The following is a 17,033-nucleotide window of genomic DNA, read 5'->3' as shown; positions in this document are numbered from 1 at the left end:
CAGGTGGCTACTAATTTGGAGTTCTTTCCTTTCTATCCTGGGATTCTTTTTTTTTTGGCTGAAGGATTTGATTTTTTTCCCTACCTCATACCCTATCCCTGACATCTAGGAGAGTTGTTAATGCTAAAGGCCATGTCCCTGGCACCGTACATTCAACACCTCTCTTCCTACCACAGTATATACCGAAACTGCTGTGGGTATGACTATTCTCCCCACACTGGGAATGGAGACTAACTGTGTCTTCTCTCTCCTACTCCAGTTCCCAACGGTGCATTACGTACAAAAAAGACTCTCAAAAGTGTTTGTGAAATTGAACATCCAGTAGGTTGGACTCCAAATTTTAAATAAAAAAAAGATATTTCAAAACTCCTAACTTAAAGCAACAAATAGGGAAAATAAAAGCCACATTTTAACTAACCACACGGTATCAATGCATTTATACTTCATTTCTTGTAGTAGTTAGAGAAATTTTCTTTTCTTTTCTTTCTCCTTCTCTCTCTCCTTCCTTCCTTCCTTCCTTCCTTCCTTCCTTCCTTCCTTCCTTCCTTCCTTCCTTCCTTCCTTCCTTCCTTCCTTCCTTCCTTCCTTCTTCCCTCCCTCCCTCCCTTCCTTCCTTCCTTCCTTGTTAACATTTAAAACCAAGCCATGAGGTGCATTTTAGAATCAGAACACATGGTCTAGAAACAGCTGTTTCTGGTGTGAATTTGTGGCAGGGGTCATAGCTCTGAAAGTTTCTTCTTCCCTTTTGTCTTTCCCCTTCTCCCTGGGGCACCTTGCAAGTCTTTCCATATAGCCACCTCTAATGAGCTTTGCAAAATGAGAAACCTGCTGCAGTAGAAGAAAATCTAATATCAATTGCTTTGTTGTTTGCTCCCTCTCCTCTTTCTCTCTCTTTTTTTATTAGTCATTAGCAATGGAGAAAGAAAACACCCAAAGGCAGTAAAAAGGCAGCAATACTTGCACGTGCTTTCTGCAAGACTGAGCTAATGAGGAGCCCTGACCATCTCTCATAGCCCTTCTTTTTCAATTTCAATAGATCTGACATCAGTTGCAACTAAATCCAGAACTCAGCTAGTGTGGACATTAGCTAGTTTACATCATAACCAAAGTGAAGTGTAGATACTGTTACAGGACAATTGGAAATGGGTTTAAGTGCTCCTTAAAACCAATGAATGTCAAGACTTAAAAAGGGCATAGCAAAACAAAAGTCTAAATAATGAACACCATTTGGGGTCTTTTCAAAATGTGATACCAAAATATAATTCAGTTCAGTTCCCAAGACCCTAGCTCTAGCTTCTAGCCTTGCTAGTTACTGAATAGGTTGTCATATGTCCATTTGACATGGCCATGCTGAGCCTCGGGCTTGTCTATAATAATCCTACCCACACGCAGTGAGAAGGTTTGTATTAAACTCCAACTCTTACCGGGTGCGTGATCCTGAGTGAGTTATTTCATTTTAGGACCCTCAGTTACCTCATTTGTAAAATGAAGAACAGAATAGTATCTACTTTTATAGACTCAATTATGAGGATCAAAAGGGGCAAGGGATCTAAACAGCCTGGTATATATGTAACTATGTGCTGGTTTCTATTTATTTCCCAGTAAGAAGGGCAGGATCAAAGTCTTGCCTCTTGGATAGACTTGCCTCTGTCACTGGATAAACCTTAGCTTCCTCATTTATAGTAAGACTAACGGTGCTGGTGATTCTAACCTGTTGTACAATTAAATGAGATGACAAATACAGAATGACATCTGTCGCATCATACTATGCATTCTATAATGTTAATTACCATTATTACTATTGATAATAGGAATGTGATGTGGGTTTTTAAAAAATAATATATAGTGGGGGCGCCTGGGTTGGCTCAGTCAGGTAAGCGTCCAACTCTTGACTTCGGCTCAGGTCATGATCTCAGGGTTGTGAGATCAAGGCTCACATCAGGCTCTGCACTCAGCAGGGAGTCTGCTGGAGATTCTCTCTCTCCCTCTCAGCCTCCCCCCACTGGCGTGCTCTCTCTCTCTCAAATAAATAAATAAATAAATCCTAAAAGAATATTATACAGTATTAAATCTCAAAGAATCAATAACAGTGGCAACAAAAATTCCTGAAACTAACATGTGATTATGGCAAAATTACAGAATACAAGGTTAATATATGAAAGTAAAATTTTTTCCTATATGACAGCAATGAACAATTGGATTTGAAATTAAAAAATACAATACCATTTGCAGTGGCATCCAAAAAAATGAAATAGGTATAAATCTAACAAAATACATACAAGATCTATATGAGGAAAGCTTCAAAACTGATGAAAGTGATAAAAAATCTAAATAAATGGAAAGATAGTCCACATTCATTCTCATGTTGTCAAATGTCAGTTCTTGCCAAATTGATCTACAGATTCAACACCATTCCAATCAAAATCCCACTAAGTTATTTTATAGAGATCGACAAACTAATTCTAAAGTTTATATGGGAAGGCCAAAGACCCAAAACAGCCAACACAAAATTGAAGGAGAAAAATAAAGTTAGAGAACTGACATTATCTAACTTTAAGACTTATTATAAAGCTACAGTAATCAAGACAGTATGGTATTGATGAAATCAGACAAATAAATTAAGGAACAGAATGGAGAGCCCAGAAATAGACCCACACAAATCTAGTCAACTAATCTTTGATAAAGGAGCAGAAGCAATTCAATGGAGAAAGGATAGTTTTTTCAAAAGAAAAAAATGGTGCTGGAACAAATAGACATCCACATGCCAGGGGGAAAAAGAAAATCTAGACACAGAACCTACACGTTTCACAAAAAAAATTGGCCCCAAATGAATCACAGAACTGAATGTAAAACACAACAGTATAAAACTTCTAGAAGACAATATCAGAGAAAATTTTGGTGATCTTGGGCTTGTGGATATGTTTTTAGATACAACGCCAAAAAGCACAATCCATTAAAGAACAAAAAAGGATATGTTGGGCTTTATTAAAATTAAAAACTTCTGCTCTGTGAAAGACACTGTTAAGAAAATGAAAAGACAAGGCACAGATTGGGAGAAAATATTTGCAAAACACATATCTGATAAAAGACTTGCATCCGAATTATACAGAGAACACTTAAAATTCCACAATAAGAAAACAAACAACCAGATTTAAAAAGGGGCAAAAGAGCTGAGCAGACGTAGCACCAAAGAAGATACAGAGATAGCAAAGAAGCTTATGAATACATGCACAACACATGTCATTCCGTAATTGCAAATTAAACAACAATGAGATACCACTCCATAACTGTTGGAAAGGCTACAATCTAAAGCACTAACAAGACCAAATGCCGGTGAGGATGTGGACCAAAAGGAAGAGTTCATTGCGGGTGGGAATGCCAAATGGTACAGCCACTTTGGCAGGTAATCTGGCAGTTTCTTACAAAGCCAAACATACCCTTACTACACAATTCAGCAGCTGTGCTCCTTGATGTTTACCCAAGTGAGTGGAAAACATGTCTGCACAAAACCCTGCACATGAATGCTTATGGCGACCTCATTCATACTTGCCAAAACTTGGGAGCAACCAAGTTATCCTTCAATAAGGAATTGGATCAACAAACCACAGTGCATCCATACATGTGATAGTTTTTAGCAACAATAAATGAGTTATCAAGCCACACAAAGAGAGAGAACTTAAAATGCATATTGCTCCACGTAAAAAGCAGGTCTAAAAGGGCCACATACTACATGATTCCAACTATACTGCATTCTGGAAAAGGTAGTCATGAAAGCAGAGAAAAAATCAGTGGCTGCCGGGAGTTTGGGAATAGAGATGGAGGGATGAGTAGGTGGCACCAGGGGATCTCTAGGACAGTGAAACTATTTTGTATGACATTGTAATGGTGGCTACATGACATCATGCATTTGTCAAAACCCACAGAATGCACAACACAAAGTATACTATGCTCTTTATTTAATATTGTATCCGTATTAGCTCATCAATTGTAGTAAATATACCCCACCAATGCAAGATGTTAATGATAGGAGGAACTGTACAGTAGGTGTGTGTGGGGGCGGATATTGAGGGTAATGGGAATTCTGTACTTTCTACATAATTTTTCTGCAAATCTAAAACTACTCTAAAAAATTCTGTTAACTAAAATAATAATAATATGCCTAGGCAAGATAGCTGTGGCATTAACTTTTATTGGTCTAGTGGCTTCCACCTATTTTTGTAGATAATGTTTAACTGGCACAAAGTTATATCCATTTATTTATATGTTGTCTATGGTAGCTTTCGTACTCGAATGGCACAGTTGAGTAATGCTGGTACAGTGTGTGTGTGGCTCACAAAGCTGAAAATATTTGCTATCTGGCCCTTCAGAGAAAATTTTGCCAACTCCTGTTTAGACTGAGAAGTGCATTGAGAAGTAGTTCAGTTTAATTACTTAATAAATTCTGGAATCCTTACTACCATATCATCCATCCCAAGAGGCACAGTTGCCTAGTCTAACCTCTCCAGCTGGTATGAACTTCTGCCCATTAATCTTGGCATTAGAAACAAGCCTCTTTTCCTCTCTCTGCCACTCCTGTGATTCACCCAGCCCACTCTTTCTGATTTAGAAATAGGACGTCAGAGTAGAACTTGGGCATCCACCATTGCTCTCAGCCTTCTTTCACAACCACAGTTTTGACCCAATCTCAGCCTGCTTCTGAACTTCCTGGTAATTGACCTTTCTGTTCATCCCCACTTCCCCAGACCCTGCTTCTGATTTTTAGTTTCAATGCCAGAAAGAGTTGCCCCATTTAAATGGAAAAGGAAGTTGACCCTTGAACAAGGCAGGGCAGAAAGGCATCAACCCCCTGAGCTGTCAAAAATCTGCATATAGGGTGCCTGGGTGGCTCAGCTGGCTAAGCGACTGCCTTTGGCTCAGATCATGATCCCAGAGTCCCTGGACTGAGTCCCACATCGGGCTCCCTGCTCAGCGGGGAGTCTGCTTCTCCCTCTAACCCTCTCTCCTCTCATGCTCTCTCTCACTCTCTCTCTCTCAAATAAATAAATAAAATCTTAGAAAAAAAAATCTGCATATAACTTTTGACTCCCCAAAACCTTTACCAATAGCCTATATTGACTACTGTTGGCTTACTGATAACATAGTCAATGAACACATATTTTGTATGTTATCTGTCCTATATACTGTATTCTTATAATCAAGTAAGCTAGAGGAAAGAAAATGTTCTTAAGAAAATCATAAGGAAGAGGGCGCCTGGGTGGCTCAGTTGGTTAAGCGACTGCCTTCGGCTCAGGTCATGATCCTGGACTCCCAGGATCGAGTCCCGCATTGGGCTCCTTGCTCAGCAGGGAGTCTGCTTCTCCCTCTGACCTTCCCCCCTCTCATGTGCTCTCTCTCTCTCTCAAATAAATAAATAAAATCTTAGATAAAAAAGAAAAAAAAAAGAAAGAAAATCATAAGGAAGAGAAAATATATAGTGCTGTACTGTATTTATCAGAAAGGAAAAGAAAAAAAACACCTCATATAAGTGGACCCATGCAGTTCAAACCCATGTTGTTCAAGGCTCCACTTTAGGCAAAATGATGGCCCCCCAGAAATATCCAGGTCTTAATTCCTGGAACCTGTGAACGTTACCTTATGCTATGGACTGAACTATGTCTCCCCACAAAATTCATAATTAAAAATCTTCACAATATCTCCCAGTACCTCAGAGTATGTCTGCATTTGGAGACAGGATCTTGAAAGAAGTGATTTAGTTAAAATGGGGCTATCAGGGTGGGACCTAATCCAATCTGTCTGGTGTTCTTTTAAGAAGGGAAATTCTGGACACAGGGAGATACCGAAGATGGAGGAGGAAGACCAGGTGAGAACACAGTAAGAAGGCGGCCATCTGCAAGCCAAGGAGAGAGGCCCGAGAAAAAACCAAACCTGCCAACACCTTTGTCTTCGACTTCCAGCCTCCAGAACCAACTATGAGGAGATAAATATCTACTGTTTAAGCCACCCAGTCTCTGGTATTTTGTCACGGCAGCCTCATACGGCAAAAGGGACTTTTCAGAGCAACAGCTCCTAGTCTAACCTGCCCATCCACATTAAATTAAGGCCCCTAAAATCAGGTTATCCTGGATGATCTGGGTGGGCCCTACTGTCATCACACATGTCCCTGTAAGAAGGAAACAGGGATGTGCCTACAGAAGGGGCAGAAGGTGACGTGGAGGTGGGAGGAGAGACGGCAGTGATGTGACCACAGGCCAAAGAATGCCAGCGTATGGAAAAGAAAGCACCAGATTCTCCCCAGAAGCTTCTAGAAGGAACTCCTCCTCATACCTTGACTTTAGTTCCATCAGGCTCAGGTAGGACTTCTGGCCTCCAGAAGGGTGACAGAAGAAATGTATGTTGTTTTAACTACAAAGTCTGTGGTAATTTGTTACAGCAGCCGTGTGAAACTAATACGCGTACCTTCTCCTAAATACCATTTTTGGTTTAGCTTGGTCTCCAGACCCCTCTTTCTCCAGGGATACTCAGCTCTTAAGCAGGAACGGGAGAGCTGCTTCACCAATTCCTTCTCCAAGGAAGTACAGCATGTTCATAGAACCAATATTTCTAGGAGCTCTGAGGAACACAAGCTTTGGCATTAGCCAGCATTGCGTTTGAATTCCCACTCCACAAAGTGCTAGTCTACATGGTCTTTGGCATAATATTTAACCCACTGAAACCTCAATTTCAGTCAGTGAATGGGGAACAAACTACCAGCCCTCTAGGGGTGTTGTGAACATTTTAAATGACAATAGTTAAAACCTTCTAGAATAAGGTAGGTTCTTAATGTTCTCAGTAAGTAATTGTGACGATTGCTATCATTACCCGTGTTGGACTCTCCATGAATTTGGAGTCTACCCAATTTTCTCTTCTCAAAGCTTATAAGGGACTTTGTAAGCCATGGTTTGGGGCTGAGCACTGGTACCAATCCCATGAGTTTGTACCAGCAACTCCTCTCTCATTCATGGGTACCCCTGGCTATCTGTGTGATGCTTAGAGTCAAAAAAGCATGGTCATCGATGACAGCAGTTCTGCTATTTGTCACTAAAGGGAGGTTGAGCAGCTTTCCTTCAGAGAGGCTAAGTGACTCCTCCAAGGTCACACAGCTAATAAATGACCACTCTGGGATTTAAGTCCAGGTTTCCGAAGTGCTATCTGCTTTGCCACACTGCATCTCACCTGCTAGACCTGTCTCTCCAAATTCTAAAGCCCCAAACACAGGGCTCCCCCCTACAGCACCTCCTGAACTGGGGGCGGGCGTTTCCTGTTCATAAGGCCAGACTCCCTCCTTCCGTCTTCGGGGGCAGCTCCTAGTAAGGAGACAGCTGGGAGGACTCCAGGCAGGTGGTGGGGAGCCCTGAGGCTCTGTGCCCTTGTGTCGGGAGAACGTGGTGACACACCTAGGAGTCCGCCCTCCCCGCAGGAAACCAGGAAACCAGCAGTTACCCAGAGTGCCTTCCCGCTCTGTCAGCAATCCAGACCATATGGCTAATTAGCTAAAATTTGCGACCACATCTGTGATGCTATTTCTCTTTTTGGCATGTGTGAACTTAATTACTGCAGCCATGGGAAGCTCCTAGCCCACTGGGAGTGTGGGGGGCATGAGGGTCACAGAGAATGCCCATGGCTCAGGGAAGGGATGTGTGGGTGGTCGAGGGTCTGAGAAATGGAGAACAGAGAGGGCCACTTGATCCGCCGAGGATGGGGTTTTTATGTCATTGCAATGAGGCTGGGACACAATGTCACAAGGCCCCATCTGTGTATGCTGGCAAGCATCCTCAAAAAAAGGCCAGCCGCCCTGTACAGTGAAACGTAGAGTTCATTATCTGGTCACCCACTGTCGTTCAGTTCTATCCTCAGTCACTGCACAGAACATCTGTCTCCCAGAACATGGGAGAAAGTGTCCAAGAAAGAAGGCTGATCAGTCCAATGAATGAATGTGCCCTTCTGAGCCTTTGTTTCCTCATCTGTAGAATGGATCATAAAAGTCATATTCTACCATTCTGTCAGGATGAAATGAAATCAAACACATGCAGTAGGTAGCACAGTCCCTGACATAATGATGTGTAGTCAGCAATAACTGAATGAATGAATGAATGGATGGCTGAATCAAAGAGACACCGAATGTCAGCACTGGAAGAAGCCTGAGGGATCGGAACCCAGTCCAGTCCTCCCACTGTGCCTCAGTTGCCTTATCTGTAGAATGGGGACAATACAATCTCCCCCCCCCCACCGGCATTAGGTTACTTGAGGAGTAAAAGACATAACAATATGCAGACCTTTTAGAAGAGTGCCTGGAATGGGGCCAGCTCAGGAAACACTGCTGCTGGGGTTGGGAATGATAATAAAATGAGGAAGCTTGCTGCTGGCAGGGAAAGGGCTTTGCCCAAACAACAGCAGTTTGTGGTACATCCTGGACTGTAACACAGGGCTCCTCCTCTCCACCCGATCTGCTGTGTTTGAGCAGCACGGGCCAGCACCATGCTCAGAGTGCCCAAGCTCAAAGCACCGACGTGTGCCAGCTCTCAGGGGTCACGGGTATAAGGAGGGAGACAGAGCCCTCCCCTTTGGGGAACACTCAGACTAAGGAGTAAGTCAGAGCCCAGGGGTGATCTGACCAGTGTCACAGAAGAGCCTTGCCCTTCGTGGGGACTCTCGGGGCTCCCGCATACGGTTTTGCGGATGGTACCATTGCTAAGAGGGAAAACAGCGATCAAAGCCGGCCCTGCTCGCAAGCCACACTCAGTGTCCATGCAGGGGTGTGTCTGCCCCGAGAAGGCTCTTTTTTCTGATTCGTACACAGGTGTTCTATAGGTGACTGTGGCCTTGGAGCTTTCTCTGGGGTCAGTGGACAGCTTGGGGGCTGGAGAATGGGAAGGCTCAGAACACGGGGGCAGAGGTTCCGAAGAGCAGGACTAGTGTCTGTCTTACTCATCTTTCTATCCCTATTGCCCAGTACAGTGACCGGACTCGTGGACACTCAAGGCAATACTTGTTGAATAAATGAACCACTGTATCCCTACCATCAATCCTAGATGCTACCATGTGCTAGGAGCTCAGTGCACGCTGGATAAACGTATGACTGAAATAGCAGCAGCAGAAATGTGCATGGGAAAAACGCTGATTTCCTAAACTTGCACTCGAGAGTAATAGTAGCTAACTTATTGAGCAGTGACTCCGTCCAGGCCTAATACACAGAGCTGTATACGCATTATCCCTTCAAGTCTCACAAGGGCCTGACAGGAGGGTACTATGACCGCGTGCAATGTACAAATGAGAGCACAGGGGCTCAACAAGGCCCAGGGATTTGCCAGTGGGCACATGGCTCCTAAGGAGCACCATTGCCATTATAAGTGGTGTTTCGTTGCCTCCATTTTTGTGTGGGTTCTGGAACTTTCCCACCCTCACCGCTCTTTCCCCTAGGCTTTGGAATCTCTCTCCCTCTGGCCCAACGCTGACCTGATAGATCATGAGGCCTGTGTCTGACTCTGTGCCCCAGCCTCCCCTTCCCTGCCTGGGGCCGGGGCCCTTCATGGCATCACTTGTGAGTGTGAGCAAATGTTGGGGAGGAGAAGGAATGAACCAATGAGTGAGGGGTGGTGTGAGGACAGCACATAGGAGGTGTGATTTCCCGCCAGAGCAGCAAACTTCACACTCAACGTTTCCTTCCGAGCCTGGTCTGCAACCCTCTTTGGCCTCTGGGGGGCGCCAGGTAAACATATTCACTCATCACCCAATGGCCACCAGTGCCCTTTTTAACCACCAGGCTCCCCCCTCCGGAGTCCTTAGGTTGATGAGTGAGATATCAGGAGACCTACCACTCCCTCTGTCTGCTACACTACTCCCCTCCACTTGCGCACACCTTCACTTTATTCAGATCTGTGGTTTACTGGCACCTCCTCCAAGAAGCCTGCCATGACCATAAGAAAAAACTTTCCAATTCCTTAACCTGCTTTATTCTTCTTCCTATTCCTGACTACCACCAGAAATGCATGTCAGTTTTCTCTTGGCTGCCTTCATGTCCCCATGAAGGTTAGCTCTATGAGGGCAAGGACCTTATCCGTCTTGTTAACTGCTATTTTACCAATATCCAGAAAAGCCCCTGACACAGAAAAGTGCCTGACATGTATTTATGAAATGACTGGAAGGGTGGTTGGAGAGCCTCGGGTCTGTTATTTAAACGTCTGTTTAGCCTCTGACATTCTCTTTCTTTCTCATTCTCTGGAGCTGGCTTCTTTATCAATCAGGCAAGATACAGAAACCAGACGTGACACCTCCCTGAATGTATAAAAAGGGCCATCGGGCTAAGTTTAGGAACTCGCCAAAATAGAAGATGTTATGATTATGATTATGATTAAACACCTGTGTGCACATTTTGTGGACACAGGCCTGTTGCCCTGTCTGAGCATTAAGAGCTCAGGTCCCTGCCAAGGGCTCCCCACTTGCGAGGGCGGGGGCACACAGCCTAACCTCAGAGCGCCAACCTTTGCCATGCCCGAGACAAGGGCCTTCCCTAAGACAAGTCGGGGCGGGGGCAAGGTAGCATTAGGGCTGGTTTTGAACAGGCAAGCAACGGATGGGTTTTTTGTTTGTTTGTTTTTGACAGCACCGTTTGGTGGCACCGAAATCGGGTACATCATTTTGCTTTATTGCCTCTTACACAAAACCAAAGTAATGCTAACACCAATCTCAGAGGGCGCTGGCGAGGATGGCATGAAAGCACTTTCACAGATGCAGGAGGAGAAAGCCGGCCTGGGCAGTTCAGAGTTGATTGACAGCTGGGAGCCATGGGAGGATTTGGAGCAGGGTAGAGAGAGGCACAGTACGAAATCATCTTTGGGGAGCAAATCCGGTCGTGTATGCAGCCAGGCTGGGTCTCCGGGTTCCTTTTTCCCTTCCCGAGCGTGCCTCGGGAAGTGGGGAGGGGAGAGAGGTAGAGTCTGCAGGGTGGGAATCCCCCTTCCACGCATGCAGGCGGGAGTGGGGGTGGTGGGGAACGGGCCTGGGTGACAGGCCCCACTTGCACCACCCCGATTAGCTGGGAAAATGCAAATCTGCACTTCCTTCCCCGCCGCAGCTAACAAGATAATGAATATTTTCATCAGCTGCAGAGAATACAAACATCTGTAGGAACACCAAACCTACTCTCAGGGGTGGGGGGAGGAGGGGAGGACGCGGAGGTGGGGAAAGCAGCTTCTCAGCAGTTTTAGGGAAAGGAGATGTAGGAAGGGCGGCTGGGGACAAGGAGCCCTGGCTGCTGCCTACTGCACGTGGCACGGTGGGAAATCAGTTAACTGTCTGCTGCATCCTATTCCTGCTGCCCTTTTGTGATTGATGCCTGGTCCCATGTGGACTTTCCATCCCCCACCCATCTATGCACCTGCACTTGCAGCCATTCCTCCCTGTCTGCCCACATAGCTATTCAACAAACATTTACTGACTCCTACTGTGTGCCAGGCAGGAACCTAGGCTCTAGGGGATAGAGGTAAATAAGACATCCCTAGTCCTCAAGAAGCTCATCCATTCTAGGGCGCCTGGGTGGCTCAGTCGTTAAGCGTCTGCCTTCAGCTCGGGTCATGATCTCAGGGTCCTGGGATCGAGTCCCGCATCGGGCTCCCAGCTCGGCAGGAAGCCTGCTTCTCCCTCTCCCACTCCCCCTGCTTGTGTTCCTGCTCTCGCTATCTCTCTCTCTGTCAAATAAATAAATAAAAATCTTAAAAAAAAAAAAAAAAGAAGAAGCTCATCCATTCTAGCAATGGAGAGACATACATGGGAACACATCCACCTATTGAAGGAGGGCTCTGATAGAGCAGACAGCAAAGAAGGATCACCTAAATCTTCCGGAGGAGTGGTGTTCAAGGGAGACTGTTTGGGGGGAGGTGACAGACCTCTGAGGCAAATTAAGAATGAACTGGAGTATTTGAGGCAGAGAAAGTGGAAGAGCATTCCAGATACAGGGAACAGCATGCGCAAAATCAGGGAAGCAAGAAGAACCCCAGGGAACTCAGGGAGCCAAAAGCAGCTCAGGAGAAACAGAGGACACCAAGCAAGGCCAGGACCAGGAGCAGTGATACAGGAAGTCTGAGAGGCAAGCTTGAGCCCGTTTATGTGGAATCTTGTCCGCCACACTAAGGAGCTGAATTTTATCTTGGGCATGACACGAAACTTTTGGCAAATTTTGAGCAGAGGAGTGACAGGATAAGATGTTGCATTTTGGGAAGATCACTCTGGCTGCAGCTTGGAGAATGGATTCAGAAGGAAGAGTGGGAGGGGAGTCAGGGGGCTGCTGAGGATTTTGGAGGCAGCCTGGCCCTTACGCAATATTCACAGGGGCCTGTTCTCTGGGGGCGGGAGATGTGGGCAGGAGCAGATATTGGCCTGCACCGCTGAGCGGGCTCTGTGCCTGCAGAGCACAAGGAGCTACCCATCATAGCCCCTTCTGGGACTTTCACTGAAGAACAAATGAGATCCTGTGTGTCAAAGTGACCTAAAGGCCTAAAGCACTGTAGAAATAGGAGTTATTGGTTATTTAACTAGAGCCGTCCTATTGGGCCTGATCATTACTTCCTCCTTTTGGCTTTCATTCCCATATCACTGATATCCAGAAACATAAAGTAGTACAAACTTAGAGCCTCAAGGCTCCAATGTTGCCCCTCACTGTCTGTGAACCTGGAAGGTTCCCTGAAGCTCCGTGCTTCAGTTTCTGCATCTCTGATCGGGGATAATACTCTTCTCTGCACTTATTCTTTAGTACTCTCAAGAGGACTAATCGGGACGGCTGACACGCCAGTGTTTGACAAACACATACCTTTAGCAACTTGAGTGGAAAGTGGGTGTGAACCCCTATCCACTGAGTACCCCCCTGGGCTCTAAAATGTAGATTAGTGGTTTGGGTTTGGTCTGTGGGCCAAATCTAGTCCTCTGCCTGGTTTTTGTACAGGCCATGGTGTTTTGTTTTGTTTTTTTAAGATTTATTTTAGAAAGAGTGAGTGTGGGGAGAGGAAGAGAGAGAAGGGGAGAGAGAAGCTTTTACAGGCTTCGTGCTGACCTCAGAGCCCCATGGAGGAGGGGCTCGATCTCAGGACCCTGAGACCCTGACCTGAGCGGAAACCAAGAGCCAGATGCTTAACCGACTGCACCACCCAGGGGCCCAGGCTATGAATGATTTTTAATTCTCAAATGCTGCGGGAAAAATCAAAGCAAGTATAATATTTTGTGTGACATGTACAAATTCTATGACATTCAAAACTTAGTGTCCATAAACAGAGTTTTACAGGAACACACGTACTACACACCGAGCAGACCGGTGGAGGGATGCATTCGTTTGTATGATGTCTGTGGCTCTTTTCCTACTGCAGCCGCGGAGCTGGTTATCTGCACCAGAGCTCCCCCGACCCCAGAGCTCAGTATATTCACTATCTGGACCTTTACCAAAAAAGTTTTCTGACCCCTCCTTTAGATACACTAACTTGAGTACTGCCGATTGTTGCAGCCCTACGAGGCAGGGATTTTGTTTCCTCTCTATTTATAGATGGGGAAACGGAGGCCCAGAAAAACCGAATCAGTTGCCCAAAAAGACACAGAATGAAAGCTGGCTCTGCTCCATGACTACTTTATTTCAGAGTCCATTCTCTTTTTACCGCATCCTGATTCTTCTCGCATAAGGGGCCAGTCCCTCTCCTTCTCTCAAGACACCCAGGAATCATGGGTCTGCCAGACTCTAAACTCACTGAGGGTAAAGACTAAGGCGGCCTCGTATCCCACACCATGCAATGTCCACTATGTGCCTGACACATGGAGGTGCTTGATAAAGATCTCTCGCTACTCTGGACACATGTGGCTGGGGGTGGCTGTTCTGTTTCTTCGCCTACCCCTTACCCCGGCATTCATTTATCAGCCACTAATTTATAAGATATACTCCTTTTCTCCCTTCTTTTTTGGAAGTGAGTATAAATCTGCCCCCGAATGCAGCCAGTTGGAGATGTTTGCACCCTCTGCTCACTTTCTCGACAGGAGCCTAGCCGTGAGGGCCTGCTGCTTTGTGGCAAGCAGCTCCTGCGATCAATACCAGCCTACCTCTTCCTCCGGCTGCAAGGCGGCTCGGGGCCCCTGAAGGCCATCTTCAAATATCCCCAGTACCTACTTCTCCAGGCAACCTTCCTCATGCGGACTTCCTGCAAACAGGCCTGAGAAAACATCGGCCGAGGGTAGAGCACGGAGAGGAAACACTGCCTGTGTTTGGGGACGTGGAGTCTACCAGCTGGACTTGGTTTCTCACTGCCTCCCAACGATCTGCTCTGTGACCTCAGGCAAGATTTCCTTGCCTTTCTGAGCTTTGGTTTCCTTGTAAGGAAAGCGTGGCTGCCAAAGCCAGGCTGTCAGGGTTATAGAGAGGACTGAAAAGGAAATACTAGGTGGAGAAAGTGCCTCGCAGCTCCTGGCCCACAGGAGATACTCAGAGAGTTCTACTGTCCTGCAGTTCCCTTTCCTATAACATGCAAAGCTCTGCACAAGGCCCTAGGGAGCGGGGGCGTGGGATGGAGGTAGGGGAAAAAAAACCCAAACAACCAGTTTACAACAGCACCAGGCAAGGTAAGAGGGCTACAGAGGGAGCCCGGAGAAAGAGACACAAGAACGTAACTTTTACTGAGGATCCCCTGGGCCAATTTGTGCTGGCTCCTTCTCTTATAGAACCTCTTCATGCTCCCAGTGTCCCTAATACGTAAGGAGCATTCTCTCTGTGACATGGATAGGAAAGCTGGTCAGAGAAATAATGTGACTGTCCAAGGCCATACGGCTAGTGTATCAGGCCCTGTGATGTTCCACCCAGGTCCCCCTTTAGCTAAGGACCTGTCTCAACTCTGGACATGCTGTTAGTATGCAGCCTTCAGCTGTCAGCCCTTTCAGGGACTGTTTTGGCCGCAGAGAGCTGCCTCGCCCAAGCTCTGCCCCTGCCAAGGATGGCCTGCACCCATAGCTGCTCACCGCAGGGGTATAAAGGCCTAGACGTCTCGGCCCACTGTGGGCCAATGCCGAAGGGCCATTCCAGCCCAGTGCCACCCACGGGTCAGCTGAAGCTGTGATGCACCTGCAGGGCAGGCAGCCCACCATCTGCCCGGTCCTGTTTCCACGCGTGTCAATCCCAGGCCACTCCTTTGTAAGCAGGTTGAACCCAGATGCTGCTTCCTTAGCAAACCCACGTGCAAGGACAGCTAGTAAGTGATGGAGCTAACACCTGGACCATTTCTGTTTCGGTCTCAGGTGGAACGTCTTCCTGCGGATAACTGTACAACTAAAGCCATTCACCTGTTCACGTCTTCACCAGCCCACGGAATCTCCCAAGAACTGTGATCGTTCAAGGAGCTTAGAGGACCATAAACTTACATTTACTGTTTCTGATATCACGGTCTCTCCACCTTTATGTGAGCTCTGACCTCTGGGGATCTTAACTGCCCTCTGCTATTTCAATTAGCCACGGAGGGCAGTGTGTATTTTGAAAATAATAACCGTCCAGTGCAGGCATCGATCTGCTCCTCAGTTTCTTTGGTCCCTGCATTCTCAGCCCTACCACTCTGGCTTTGCCTGCCTCTTACACTCATTTAGTTCTGTAACAATCCTCTTTATCTTTGAGAGCCACTGTGTGAGATGCAGATGCCTTTCCAGCATGCTTGCTAATGACAGATTTGAGGATCAAGACAGCATGGGGTGGAATTAGGGTAATTTAGCCCAAGAGGGTTCCTTTTGAGTGGAGGCCAACTTTTACCTGTGAGCCAGCACCGTCTGATGTGGAAGAGCAACCTAATATACCTCTCCTTGCAGAGCAAGCGTCTTCTCCTGCCCCTGTATTTGTCTTCCAGGAACCTTGAAGCAGAACCTCCAGAAGCTTCTGACCCCAGTCCTGGACCAGCCAAAGTCCGGAGGCAATAATTCAAGTCTCCCTCCCCAAAACAATGTTTGGAGTTAAATCAGGACCCCAAACAACACCAGCTGCATCCCTTCGGCTAGCTCACTGCTTTGCTAAGCTATTGCTTCCAGAACGTCAAGTGTAAAGGTTGGCCCCTTCTCGGGGCACTGGGGCACTGGGACACTGGGTAACAACAGTTCAACGTGCAAACCTCTTGCCCAAGAGCTTCCGCTTCCTAGATTTATCCCAAGGAGACAACCAGTCAAATGTGCACAGCTGTATTTACAAAGATGCTCATCACAACATAGTTTATGACAGTGAGGCAAACATCTCAATGTCTATCAATAAATAAATGAATTATAAGCCTGGGCAATGAAATACCATGCAGGCATTGAAAAACATATAGCTGATCATTATAAATTAGAGGAGAAAGATGTTCAGGGGATACGGCAAAGTGAAAACCCAACAGGCATATACTGTGTCATCCTAATCATATCAATTTTTCAATATATAATACGTGACTATAAGCACAGGAGTGCATTTGGAACGAGGTTCACTAAAATGTGAAGGAGGTCACACACAGATGAGACTTCAGGTGATTTTAAACTTCTTATTTTTAAAAAAAAAATATTACCTAGGTTTTCTAGAGAAATATCTATTCACTTTATGGGGGTGGGCAATAAAGGCTGTGTGGCCTTGGGTAAATAATTTTCCCTTACAATCCATAGTGAAAAGGGGTCTAATATTGTCTATTAATAAGGCTCTAATAATGTATCTAAGTTGCTTAACACAGAGCCTAAGACATGACAAGCTGCAAAAACAGTCCCTGGTAATAGTTACTCTAAAAAAGCAGGGATAGGGCAGACATCCTGGATAAATGACAACCCAATGGGCCAGTCTTCCGCTCTTCTGCTCTCTCAGGACAACACACACACACACACACACACACACACATTCATCCTCATTCCCATAAATACACACACGCTTACACACACAAACGCATTCACACTCATGCATAACTCGCACTGAGATGTATTCATACTTACATATAAGCACACACCAACACGCATTCACACTTATACGTGCACACCAACAC

The 17,033-nt window shown here is 46.0% G+C and overlaps 1 protein-coding gene across 3 annotated transcripts in view; it reads right to left on the bottom strand.

The window, feature by feature from the left end:
- Nucleotides 1–17,033, bottom strand: part of ASTN2 (astrotactin 2) — an 868,677-nt gene that overhangs the window by 254,640 nt on the left and 597,004 nt on the right. The window lies entirely within an intron of this gene.

Source organism: Mirounga leonina, unplaced genomic scaffold (genome assembly GCF_011800145.1).
Source record: "Mirounga leonina isolate KUSES-001 unplaced genomic scaffold, KU_Mleo_1.0 Mir_170, whole genome shotgun sequence".
NCBI lineage: Eukaryota > Metazoa > Chordata > Mammalia > Carnivora > Phocidae > Mirounga > Mirounga leonina.
Note: the sequence above shows the minus strand (reverse complement) of the source record. Positions and strands in the feature narration are given on the sequence as shown.